Raw genomic sequence first — 12181 nt, 5'->3', positions numbered from 1 at the left:
GTAGGTATGTGGGGGCGTGTTCGAACGAGCCGTTTTAGGTAGGTGTGGCTGACTCTTAACTTTTATAGAGAATATCTCTTTGGATTTGAGACTTTAGTCTTTGCAACTTTACAGATCTTCTTTATGCACCAAGAGCTTGTAACACTCCAAAGAGAAAGGAAAAATTGAAATCGCATCATATGACCCCTTTAAATTAGAAATCTTTTGTAACATCATAAATGTCTTTACTGGTGATTATTTGCATGCATCCTTGCTGAATAAGTATTAAGTTATTTCAAAAGATCTTTCTTACTTACTGAAAACTGTTGAACAAGAGTGTAGATTATACTGTAGAACTACTTACTGTCCATTTCCTCTGACATAGCAATGAGAGTAAAACCTTAACAGACCAGAAATACTTGCCTGATGTAGCCTTGTTTAGTTTTCTAAGCATCAGTGTTAATATAGGTCAGGCAGAAAGAATGGCTTGCCATCATTGTGGTCTGTCATGCAGCCTCACAGCGAGAGCTCTTCTCACTTAAGTTCACACTTCCTGTACCTCAGAAACTGTTATGCCACAATAATACAGCAACCTATACATATATATCCGTATTTACAGAACTGTTCACATTGGTACAATTTTCATTCCATTTCATTTGACTGTTTCATTTAGTTAATATTAAATATCAAGTAAACTTAATGCCTTTTATATTGATGTAACAATTCTTGCTCTTTTGTGGTTTGTACTGAATAGCTTGTAATTGTGGTGAGTGTGGTCTTGTCTTGAGAGGTGTCCTGTGGTCATTGTGTCAGGTTACTTACAGTAATACAGTTTGCTAAAACCTGTGTAAAGTTGAGCAAACAAGTATGTATGCAGGGTGGTGTAGTTTTTTTTACCAATGCTGCTTAGTTAATGGAATAGTTCATGCCAAAAATAAAAATTCTGCCATTATTTACTCAACTTCATGTCGTTCCAAATCTGTGCTACTTTTACTCTTCTGTGGAACAACAACAACAAATATCATCATAATATGTTACCATTTTATTATTTATAGAAGGTTTAGACGTTGTACGTCCCCTCTTTAAACACTAGAGGGAGACAAATATCCAAATGCATTGGAAGAATAATACAGCTGCGATCCTCAATCCAGCCACAAAAATTACATTATACACATAGTCATTATCTCATTAAGTCAAATGACTTAGCTAGTTAAACATTTCCCCTATGATTTATATGGCATTTTATTGATGAAGAGCACTTCTGGTAAGTGTTGGAACCACTTATAAGTCACTTATTAAACTTTATAACCTTGCTTCTTTAATAACAACATATATTTGTGGTGATCGAGTGAGTGACATTTATTGATGTGTGTGTAGGGGGTGTGATTCATAACTGTACAATATTCTTTTGGTTAGGTTCAAATATTTTTTTTTTTCGATAGCAATTCATTTTAAAAACAACAACAAAAGCAATAGCAATTTATGGCATGACCACGTGTATGTGTTTTTAAATAAATAAAAATTAGCATATCTATATTTGAGATATGAGATATTTTCTCCTTCTTGCAATTATTGCCTTGTTCCTGTTATAATATCCTGTGCCATAGTTTTTCGTCTTTACAAATATTGCATAGTTTTTCGTTATTACAAATATTGCATATTGCCTCAACAGAAGCCCTATAAACATTAGTGTATCATATTTAATACATGAATTTCTAAGGTCTCTGAATGATGAGTATGATCAGCACTTCTGAGAAATATGTACATACCTTCTGCTCTCTGATTGATAGTTCTTACTTTTTTTAGCAAGTAAAAGACCTTTTAGTAATTCTAGAAATGTCCCTTTCGGGTTGTGGTACAGATGACATGTCTTTTTGCTGTGAAATAATTTTTATAAAGTCTTAATAATAATAATAATAATACATATTTCTGACTTTTATTTCCTATGTCAGGCTGTGCAGGGTTAAAGAGCTTGGCCAGAGCAGCGGCGTTGGTCGGTGGGCGTGGCATTTAAAGGGCCGTGTGAGTGATCTGTACGGTACGCAGTATGGGCCAATCATCATCCAGCAGCGACGGCTGCTCTTCACACCGCTGTAACAGCGCAGCACTCGCGAGCTCCACACGAGTGCGCGTGCAAGGAGTGTTTTGTTCGCCGCATACCGGTGACCGCTTAGACGAAAATCCGATGAAAACCAAAGAGCTGCAATCTGTTAAGAAGTGCTGGCGGGGCGGTTTTAAAGAGGGGACATGAGCCGAAAAAACTTATTTCAAACGCGAGTTCTTCCGGTAATCAGCATGCGACCGAAAACTTGATACTTCTGAATCGGGACACTGACTTTGAGAGTTCTGTCTCGGATTCCCAAAGCGGACAGAAAGGAGTACGTGAGGAGAACCATGAGTGTTGCGTCTCGCCGTGGGACATGGAAAGAGTGTCAGAAGGAGGTGCCGTGACTCCAGGCAGAGTTTCGGAGGAAAATGTGACCCAGTGCCTGAACACACCAGACTTTTTAGTAGACTTCAGTTGTTCGTCTCCGTTAGCAAACCATAAAATGACCAAAAGTACGTTGCAACCCTCCGTATCAGGTCGGCTGGGTGGAGAAGTGGAGCAACACGCCTCAAACCCGTTCCCTAGGATTATTCCCAAACTAATAGTCACCCATGATGATTTAGGACCCGGTCAGGACAGTCTGCACATCAGTGATTCGACTTTAAGCATGGGCGGCTTTTCACTGGACCTGCATCCCGATGAGGACTCGCCCTGCTCGGACAGCGGCTGCGGAGGCTCCCCTGCGCCCTCTCTGTTCCACAGGAAACTGTCCAGCTCCTCCTCTGCTGGATTATCCTCTGCCTCGTCGTTTGAGGAATCGGAGGATGATTTCACGGGCAGTGACATTGAGCCCACCAGTCTGTCCCCCAGCATGATTCCTTATGAACTGACAGGGGTAGGTGTCCAGTTTTCCCTAACTCTTTTAGTCCTTATTATTTTCAAAGTCCTATTATATAGATTGATCTGTTGCCTATGTGTTGAGCTTAATTGTATTGAATGTGCACTTGTAGTGTACTTTAAACCTTAAAAGTGTACAGCACTTGTAGACAATCTAATATTAATGAAATAAAACGCCACCTGAGTGTACTTAAAGTCCACTTCCACGACTACGTGTCTTAAGTACACTTCTAAAAAGTGCACTTTGTAATTATGTCAAATTAATAACAAGTTTTACGCTAAAAGTACATTTTTGTATAATTTTTTTCTTTCTGTTTTTTTTTTTAACAAACCTTTTGTCCTGCTTTAAAGAAGTATGCTTATTTAGCCTAGTGTTGACTAAAACACTAAACCACACATTGGTTGCTTTAATTTGACCTAAATTGATATTACATACAAGTAAATATATTTTAAGTTGGCCTGCCCTATACTGAATTGCAACGTTATCATTGCAAATGTGTAGTTACAAATATATTTAAAAAAAAATCATGACATACATTTACCATAAATGCTTGTCAGTACATTCAGCAGTACAACTGTAACCATATTTCGCAAACAATAGATGTATGAAATTCCGTATAAAGATGTAAGTCCTACTTAAGTATGTCAGAAAAGCACTACTAAGTTCAGCTAATAGCAATTAATATAAATTTAGCCTGTAATAGAATTTCATTTTCTTGCAAATAACATGCAGTTAAAGTGTTCAAAAACATTACATGTAGGCCTAATTTGCACTTAAGTATATTCTTTTAAAGTATATGATTTCCATAGTTAGCATATTAAAAAGAGTACTTAAGTGTACTACTTTTTCCCAAGGGTATGACTCAAAGGTTAGGGGAAGGGCTTTTGAGAAGTGTTTGTGCACCAACACTTTATTATCAACTTTATTGTCCTGTAGCAGACATGAGGTCTTGTGCTGCCTGTTATCTACTGATATTCCTCCAGTAAAACACACTGATTAGGAGTTTATGATTTGACCAGTAAGGAACTTCTCAACATTATATTTACAACTGCGATGTTCTTGAGTTGCTGTTGATCTGTAGTGATACTTCAGCTTCAGTTGGCATGCAAGAATGAAGATTATGAAAATGTTTGAAAACTGAGTCAGAATGAAACTATTTATTAGAAATTACAGCTATTTTTAGCTCCTTATCTGTACACCACCAACTTTTGTTTTGTGAAAGTGGTGAATCTAAGATACATTGACATGCACATATACAGTAAAACCAGAACCTGTTATATTATACATAACTCCTCAGGCTTTTAGAAATCATCAAAAAGGTTACTGAAATATTGTAGTTTCGTTATTTCTGACAGAGAGCTTCCAGTCTGGCAAACTTTTTTCAGTTTCAGAATTATATTGTTGGCTCTTGGAACAGTTGATGGGTGAGACTCATTAGAGAGATGATTTTTGTTTTCTGTGGAAAGTTAGTAACTATATTTGGCTTTTAAATGTTAAGAGACAAAATGTGAGTAAGATATACCTATAATGCTAATGGGGGTGTTTTTAAAATATGAGCGAAACTCTGAGGGTGAAGAATAGAAACTATTCTAGTTTCTGGAAACTAAAAAAAAATAATAGAACTGTGACATTATCTTCAAATGTCACTGATTGAATTAATAATACACTCACTGTCCTAGTCATTCATAGATGACTGATAGAGGAGTCAAACTGGCATCTCTGGAATCTCCCTATAAGGATACCAGTGATTTCATGTGGAAAAATCTCGGTTAGACACGTGCTCAGTAAGTTTTTATGTGTGGATGGATAATCTGTTACAGACTGAAACTTTGAGTGACTTCATATATCTGATGAAACATATGTTTACCTTGATTAGAATAGAAACTCATGTCCACCAACTGATCTAGCAATCTGTGCACTGAGTAGGCTGGACTTGTTACTGAACCTCAATTGAAACATGAGCAACACCAAGGTCATGCGCATAATTTCCAGGAACAGTTGTTCTGATAAAACGTATATTACTTTGAATGTGCCTTGAGTTAATTCGGATAAATAAGTGTTGTTTGTTTTATTTGAAAGGTCTTACAGTGAATTACCATGATATGTGTTTACAGGGAGTTAGCTTATGTGAATCATCTCATTTGAAAGCTATAGCTTTTTATGTCTCTGCTGAACAATGACCAGAGTCAGCAGAGACAGGCCTGATATCATACAATATACATTTCATCAGCAGTTCTGTGCTAATCTCCAATTTCCCACTCAGTCTCCCATTATCCAAGTGATTAACGTTTTGTGTATGTCTGGCTGATCTGTGAATCAGGATGAATCAGTCCGGAGAGAATGACTGTCAGGAAGTTTTTTTTTTTCTCCAGATCTCTTTTTTTTTTTTTTCTTCATTCTACAAACAACATTTCTTTATTAGATGGTTCTGTGGAATACTGGAATACTCTGGATTCTGATTGGTCAAAGGCAGCATTTTATGGTCAAATATTTTAGTAATGAGCGCTACAGTGTTTAAATGACCAGTACCAAAAAAACGATTTCCTACCGTTCAAAAGCGTCTGTAATATTGTTCAAATGTTTTTGAAAGAAATCTTTTATGCTCACCAAGACTGCATTTATTTGATCTGAAAAACAGTAATATTGTGAAATATCATTACAACTCAAATTAACTGTTTTCTATTTGAATATTTTAAAATTCAAATAGTAATTTATTCCTGTGATGGCAAAGCTGACTTTTCAGCAGACATTGACAGTGTCACATGATCCAAGAATAATTCTAATAAGCTAATTTGGTACTTGAGAACCTTTTTTTTTTTATTATTATCCATGTTGAAAACAGTTGTGCCTCTTAATATTTTTGTGGAAACCGTGATGCTTTTTTTCAAGATTCAATTCAATGATCAACCTAATGTGTCCTTGCTGAATAAAAGTATTGAATTAAAAAAAAAAAACTTAAACTTTTAAATGGTAGTTTACATCGCAGTGCTAGTCTCTCATATCACTTCACGATTCTTCTCACATGTTAAAATAATTCAGTCATTTTATTTATTTATCAGTCACATTGTAATAAACCCTAGAAGATCTTGATCACCCTGTTAGGGTTTATTTTGTTTATGTACAAATCTTTTTCCTTTGCATTTGCTGTACATTAAACTCATCCAAGCTGCATATTCACATTTTTTTGGTCCGTTTTTTTAATAATTTGACCCTGCTCCATCAGCTGCTGACATCCACAGGCCTACTTACACAGACACACATTCTGATGCCATCATTGAGCCATCATCACTCACACTGTCATGGAAAACTGAGTTGTGGGTGGTTCCTTTGTTGCTAAGTAACCATGAATCCATATATGGTGTTGCTTCTCATTTCTGTTTCTTCTTCTTTTTCTTAATCGGTGTTGTGTCTTACTTCAGTGGTCATGACGCAGATTATTGTGCTTTGTTTACAGCTGTGTGTATGTGCGAGTTACTTTTGACTCTTTTCCTGCTGAGCAAATCCCACATCATTGCACTTTGCGATTGATGTAAACAATTCATTTCACGCCATAAGCTTGTTCCGCCACTTCTGAGACAAAGCGAAACACTCCATACAAGATACTAGCTTGAAAACAGTTTACAGGAAGAATGAAAGACATCTAGCTGTCTCGGTCTCAGTGTTCCTGGCTCTTTTGCTCTCTGAGGGTGTGAAGCTGTTGGACAGGTTTATCTTTGTTATGAAAAGGACGGAGAGTGAGAAAGAGAGACGGATCAAAAGAACGAGAGGGAGGGGGGAAGTGGAAATTGGATAGCTGTAGTGAGGGAGGAGGTGGGTGGGGTTTTTACAGCGTGTTCAAACACAAACAGCCCAGAAAAGCACATTCATTACATTAGTGGTGTTTGCCAAGGCCAGCGGCACTATAACTTGATTTGAATCACTAGTACGTACTAAAAAAAGCAATTTAATATGTACTAATACTTATTAAAATTATTTATTTAGTGTATTTTACAGAATTTGAGTTGTTGCATGTTCATGCTAGGAGAAACTGGAGAATATCCATTAAGGCAGATGGTAATTTTCTTTTAAAAAGCATGTAATGGCAGACTGTAAAACCTTTGTTTTAAAAATGATTGGATGATTGACAGCTATAGGTGGGGATGCATTAGCATTACACTTATAAGGGCAATACTACCTGAGTATTTGGTGATCCCAAGTATAGAGTATATGGAGTAGTGTTGTTATTGTTAACTAGAAAATCCTTAAAAATCATTTTCTGTCATTGAAATAAGGCTGAAATAAAATAAAATGTATATACAAGATGAAATACAAAAAAAAAAAATAGTGTTAAAATGTTGCCTTGGCAATAAATGAAAGTATTCAAATTAGTAAATTCAAACACAAACAGCCCAGAAAAGCACATTCATTACATTAGTGGTGTTTGCCAAGGCCAGCGGCACTATAACTTGATTTGAATCACTAGTACGTACTAAAAAAAGCAATTTAATATGTACTAATACTTAAAAAATTAAAATGATTTATTTAGTGTATTTTACATAATTTGAGTTGTTGCATGTTCATGCTAGGAGAAACTGGAGAATATCCATTAAGGCAGATGGTAATTTTCTTTTAAAAAGCATGTAATGGCAGACTGTAAAACCTTTGTTTTAAAAATGATTGGATGATTGACAGCTATAGGTGGGGATGCATTAGCATTACACTTATAAGGGCAATACTACCTGAGTATTTGGTGATCCCAAGTATAGAGTATATGGAGTAGTGTTGTTATTGTTAACTAGAAAATCCTTAAAAATCATTTTCTGTCATTGAAATAAGGCTGAAATAAAATAAAATGTATATACAAGATGAAATACAAAAAAAAAAAATAGTGTTAAAATGTTGCCTTGGCAATAAATGAAAGTATTCAAATTAGTAAAATAACTAACTAATAACTAATAAAAAAAGAAAAAGCACTTAACAAAATTACTAAAACCAAAACTAAAGTGGAAATATAAAAAATACAATGAGGTCCCTTTGGGCCAGTAAGTAAAAGCAACCACTCAGATAACCCTAGCAACCACATAGCAACGCCCTCATATCATGACTTTGTTCACGTGTACTTTTACACATTTCTTTATAAGCTTGTCAGTATGTAGTAAGAAGGGAGTGAATGGACGAGTGTCAGGACGAGTGTATATGCTTCATGAGAGCTAGCAGAGGAAGGTGGATTAGGATCAGAGAGGGAGGGAGAGTAAGATAAGAATGTGTAGGGGAGACATCTGAGAAAGATCTGATAAAGAGGACTGAGATGGTGAGAGAGACAGCTGAGCTGCAGAAGTGCATGTGAGCGAAAGACCTGGAATCAACAGAGAAAGAGAGAGTTATCAGGGCTGAGGTAATCAGTGCTCCATGCACATGATGTGAGTGTGTGTGTGTGTGTGACAGCTCAGTCTGCTTCCCGGATGCATGTGTGGTTACAGGGCAGTGCGGGACTCGTGGGTCTCTGCACGCTTGTTTGAAGTCTGTGTTTTAAGTGTGTGGTTGTGCATGCTTGTATTTGCGCATACATTGTGTCTGCCTGCTGTCTTGCTTGCCAGGTAAGAGACGTTCACACACACATGCACACACTGCTGGGTCGATTTGGCAAAAGGGTCAATGACAAATAGGAGTGTCCATGTTATAGCAAAGGAAAAATCTTCAAAAATCTATTTTAAAATGCATGTGCCATTCTTTGATATGTAGTCTTTGAATTCATGTTCATAAAGTTTTTATATTCTTTAAAAAAAAAAATATATATATATATATATATATCAATTTAATGACATCAAATTGGTGTAACAATCAATGTGGTGTAACATTTAAGTAAAAAGTAATAACTTATTTTCCTAATTTCTTGAATACACAATTTTTAAAACTATTTTTTTACAAATATCATGAAATATTAAATCATAAATATCTATATGTTTTTGAGGAGGTGCAGCACATGACATTTTACAACTTGGACTAACCTTGCCTTCTCAATAAGTCATGTTTTATGATGGGGTATACTATTGTTTCCTGTTTTTGTTTTGCTTTTCATATTAGTTTCACTGCATGAGTTTTATTTGGCTGAAATACATTTTTCAAATATTATAAAGCAGTGAAGCAGGTTTTATGTTTTTTTTATTTGTATTTATTTGTTTGTTTGTTTGTTTATTTGTTTATTTTATGTTAGGCACACTACCATTCAAAAGTTTGGGGTCAGTAAGATTTAGTTTTTTTTTAAGAAATACTTTTATTCAGCCAGGATGCATTAAAGTTATCTAAAGTGACAGTGATAACATTTATAATGTTACAAAAGTTTTCTGTTTTAAATCAATTCTGATCTTTTGAACTTTCTATTCATCAAGTATGCTGTAATAAAATATATAAACTGTAAGAAAAGGGTTCTGTGGGTCAGATATGCAGTAGATCTGTTTAGATGGTTTAATCTGTAAAGATGGTTTATTTCAGGGTCATTTGTCAGGTTACTGTTGCTATTAACAGTAACCTGACAAATGACCCTGAAATAAACCATCTTTGTGTGTGTGTGTGTGTGTGTGTGTGTGTCCTTAAGATAAGTCAGACATGAAGATAGAGCGGCTCTGTTTGTCCAGGGTGGGTTTGACCTTTGACCCAGGGGGAGGATCTCACTTTGACTCTCCTCAAAGCCCGGCCATTACCACCGTGACAACAGCTCATATTCTAGAATTATTAGAATGGGAGTGGCAGTCGTGAGTCGTTAGCATATTTTGCAATCAAAATTGAGATATGAGGTATTTAAGCATTAAACATAATGCTGTAATCGTTTAACAATGGTGGAAATGATCAGTTTGACTTTTCACAATAGATAAAGTCATTTTGGGCAAGAAATGTTCATGTCTAAATATATGAAATACTGTTTCCGTTCATAAACTGCAGCGCATGTGCCTGTTTCGAAAGTGAATTGTAATTAATACTTTGCCTGAAGTTTCAAGAAGTGTGTATAACTAGGCAGAAGGACAGGAAGAAATACAGAGGCGTTTTATGAGGTGTCGTCTGTCCCCTGTTGGCTATAGTGTCGTCAAAGGGGGTCATTCAGGAACAGAGAGGACAGACTGAATTACATCTAAGTGTGGAGAGCGAGCTGTCGACTTTACAGAGCACACGTTGAGAGGGGGGATGGTTTGGAAGGAGGGAATGAATGTCTGAATTGTAAAGGGGGAAAAAGAAAAGAGACCTGAAAGGGGACAGACCAAGAGAGAAATGCTTTTTTGCATTTTCCCAATTTAATATAAAATAATGTAATACAAAATTGTTGTTGTGATTATAATAACAATTATATAATTGTTTTAATTTGATATTTTTTAACTTTAATTCATCATAATTTTTTTCCTCTAAACTCAAAAACTTTTTTTTTTTTTTTAAGTAGTATTCTCCAGTATTTGTATGTGAGTTTTTCCACAAGTTATATAAGGTCCGGTACCAAGCATATTCTGTAAACTGCTCATTCCAGGAACAGTTTTTATGTTGTTTCTGTGTTCCTGTCAAAGCAACTGAAAAACAGATCAAACAAGAAACATTTAAGGAATTATAGAAGGAAGTTGTCAGTGATTGTGAAAGTTTGAGTGGCATCCCAGGACGTCATGAAGAGGTTTTTCTAGTTCCCTTGCAAACAGCTGGGTTAAGTCATTTCCCCACACTCACACATTCCTCATCGATCAGAGCCGTATAATCAATAACCTGTAATCTGTGAGGCTGTGTGTGTCACGGCTTCTTTGTTGACCTTGTGTCGCTGATAAAGTCCTCACTCAGTCTGGGACTTTAGTTCCAATGCCTAAAAAAACGGTGTCAGTGTTTTTACAGAAACTCAGTCTAGACACTAAATGTTTGTTTAGAGAAAAAAAGATGTGGTTTGTTTCACAAATCAGTATAGTTTTCACGTATTTAGTCTGTTCTGTTTTGAAAATAAATGAAAGAAAATGCAGTATGTTGGTCTCATCTGTGCGTATGATTTTTGATTTCAGGCTAAATCGTGGAGGAAGTTAAAGACCATGGTGCATTGCTCTCCATTTGTGGTTTCATTTAAGAAACTATATCCTTGGGTTCAGCTCGCAGGCCACGCAGGTAAAAACAAATTCTCCTTCCTGTATTGAGGAAAAAGCTTGTATCTGAAAAGATTGCTGCCCATCATTTTGGACTGATGAAATGAACGCTGCTTTTGCCTCTCTGTGTGTAGATCATTTCCAGGCAGGCGAGTATGGGAAACTGTTGAAGAAGTATTGTGAATGTGAGCAGCAGTGTCTGGAGAAGCTGATGAATGACAACCTCCGGCCGTTTGTACCTGGTTACTATGGTATTGTGCAGCAGAACGACCAGGATTACAACCTAATGGATGATCTGCTGACCGACTTCAACTCCCCTTCAATCATGGATTGCAAGATGGGAAGCAGGTGAGAAAAAGCTTAGAGATTAAAGAGAATAGAAGATCTTATTTGTTAAAACCGCCCAACTCCAAAACCGCCCTAACCAAACAAACTAAATGTATAGTAAAGAGTAAAACACACACACACACACATGCAGAAGGTGGCAGAGTGAGGTTGACGTCACAAACTGATGTGTGAAGGCTGTGGTGTGATTAATTGGGTCTGGGTTTTTTTTTACCACAGGACATACCTGGAAGAAGAGCTGGTAAAGGCCCGTGAGCGTCCTCGTCTTAGGAAGGACATGTATGAAAAAATGGTGGCTGTAGATCCAGGAGCACCCAGTCCGGAGGAAAGAGCCCAGCAGGCGGTTCTCAAACCTCGATACATGCAGTGGAGGGAGACACTGAGCTCAACCGCCACTCTTGGCTTCCGCATAGAGGGCATCAAGGTGGGAGATCATGTTTGCAAAGACAACTGAAAGAGTTTATATAATATATATATATATATACACACACACAGAATTTTGCTATTTTACTATTTAAAAAATGTGTCATGGTTTCCACAAAAAAAATTTCTTGACTACCGGATCAAGATTTGTGAAAGATCATGTGACATTGAAGAATGCTCAAAATTCAGCTTTGACTTCACAGGAATAAATAACATTTAAAAAATATATTAAAATACGAATCAGTTATTTTAAATTCTAATTACGAATATTTAATTAAGAATATTTCACAATAAAACTTTATTTTGTATTTTTGATCAAATGAATTAAGAATATTTAACTAAGAATTAAGAATAGTTAGGATTATGAATATTAATTAAGAATATTTCATAATATAACAGTTTTTACTG

At 36.1% G+C, this 12181-nt stretch overlaps 1 pseudogene; it reads left to right on the top strand.

Annotated features, from left to right (window-relative positions):
- The first annotated feature begins 1948 nt into the window (after positions 1 to 1948).
- The window catches only part of LOC107748231 (inositol-trisphosphate 3-kinase A-like), a 15047-nt pseudogene continuing 4814 nt past the window's right edge, over positions 1949 to 12181 (top strand).

Source organism: Sinocyclocheilus rhinocerous, unplaced genomic scaffold, assembly GCF_001515625.1.
Source record: "Sinocyclocheilus rhinocerous isolate Xijiao unplaced genomic scaffold, SAMN03320098_v1.1 scaffold199, whole genome shotgun sequence".
NCBI lineage: Eukaryota > Metazoa > Chordata > Actinopteri > Cypriniformes > Cyprinidae > Sinocyclocheilus > Sinocyclocheilus rhinocerous.
This window is presented reverse-complemented; position numbering and strand designations above follow the sequence as displayed.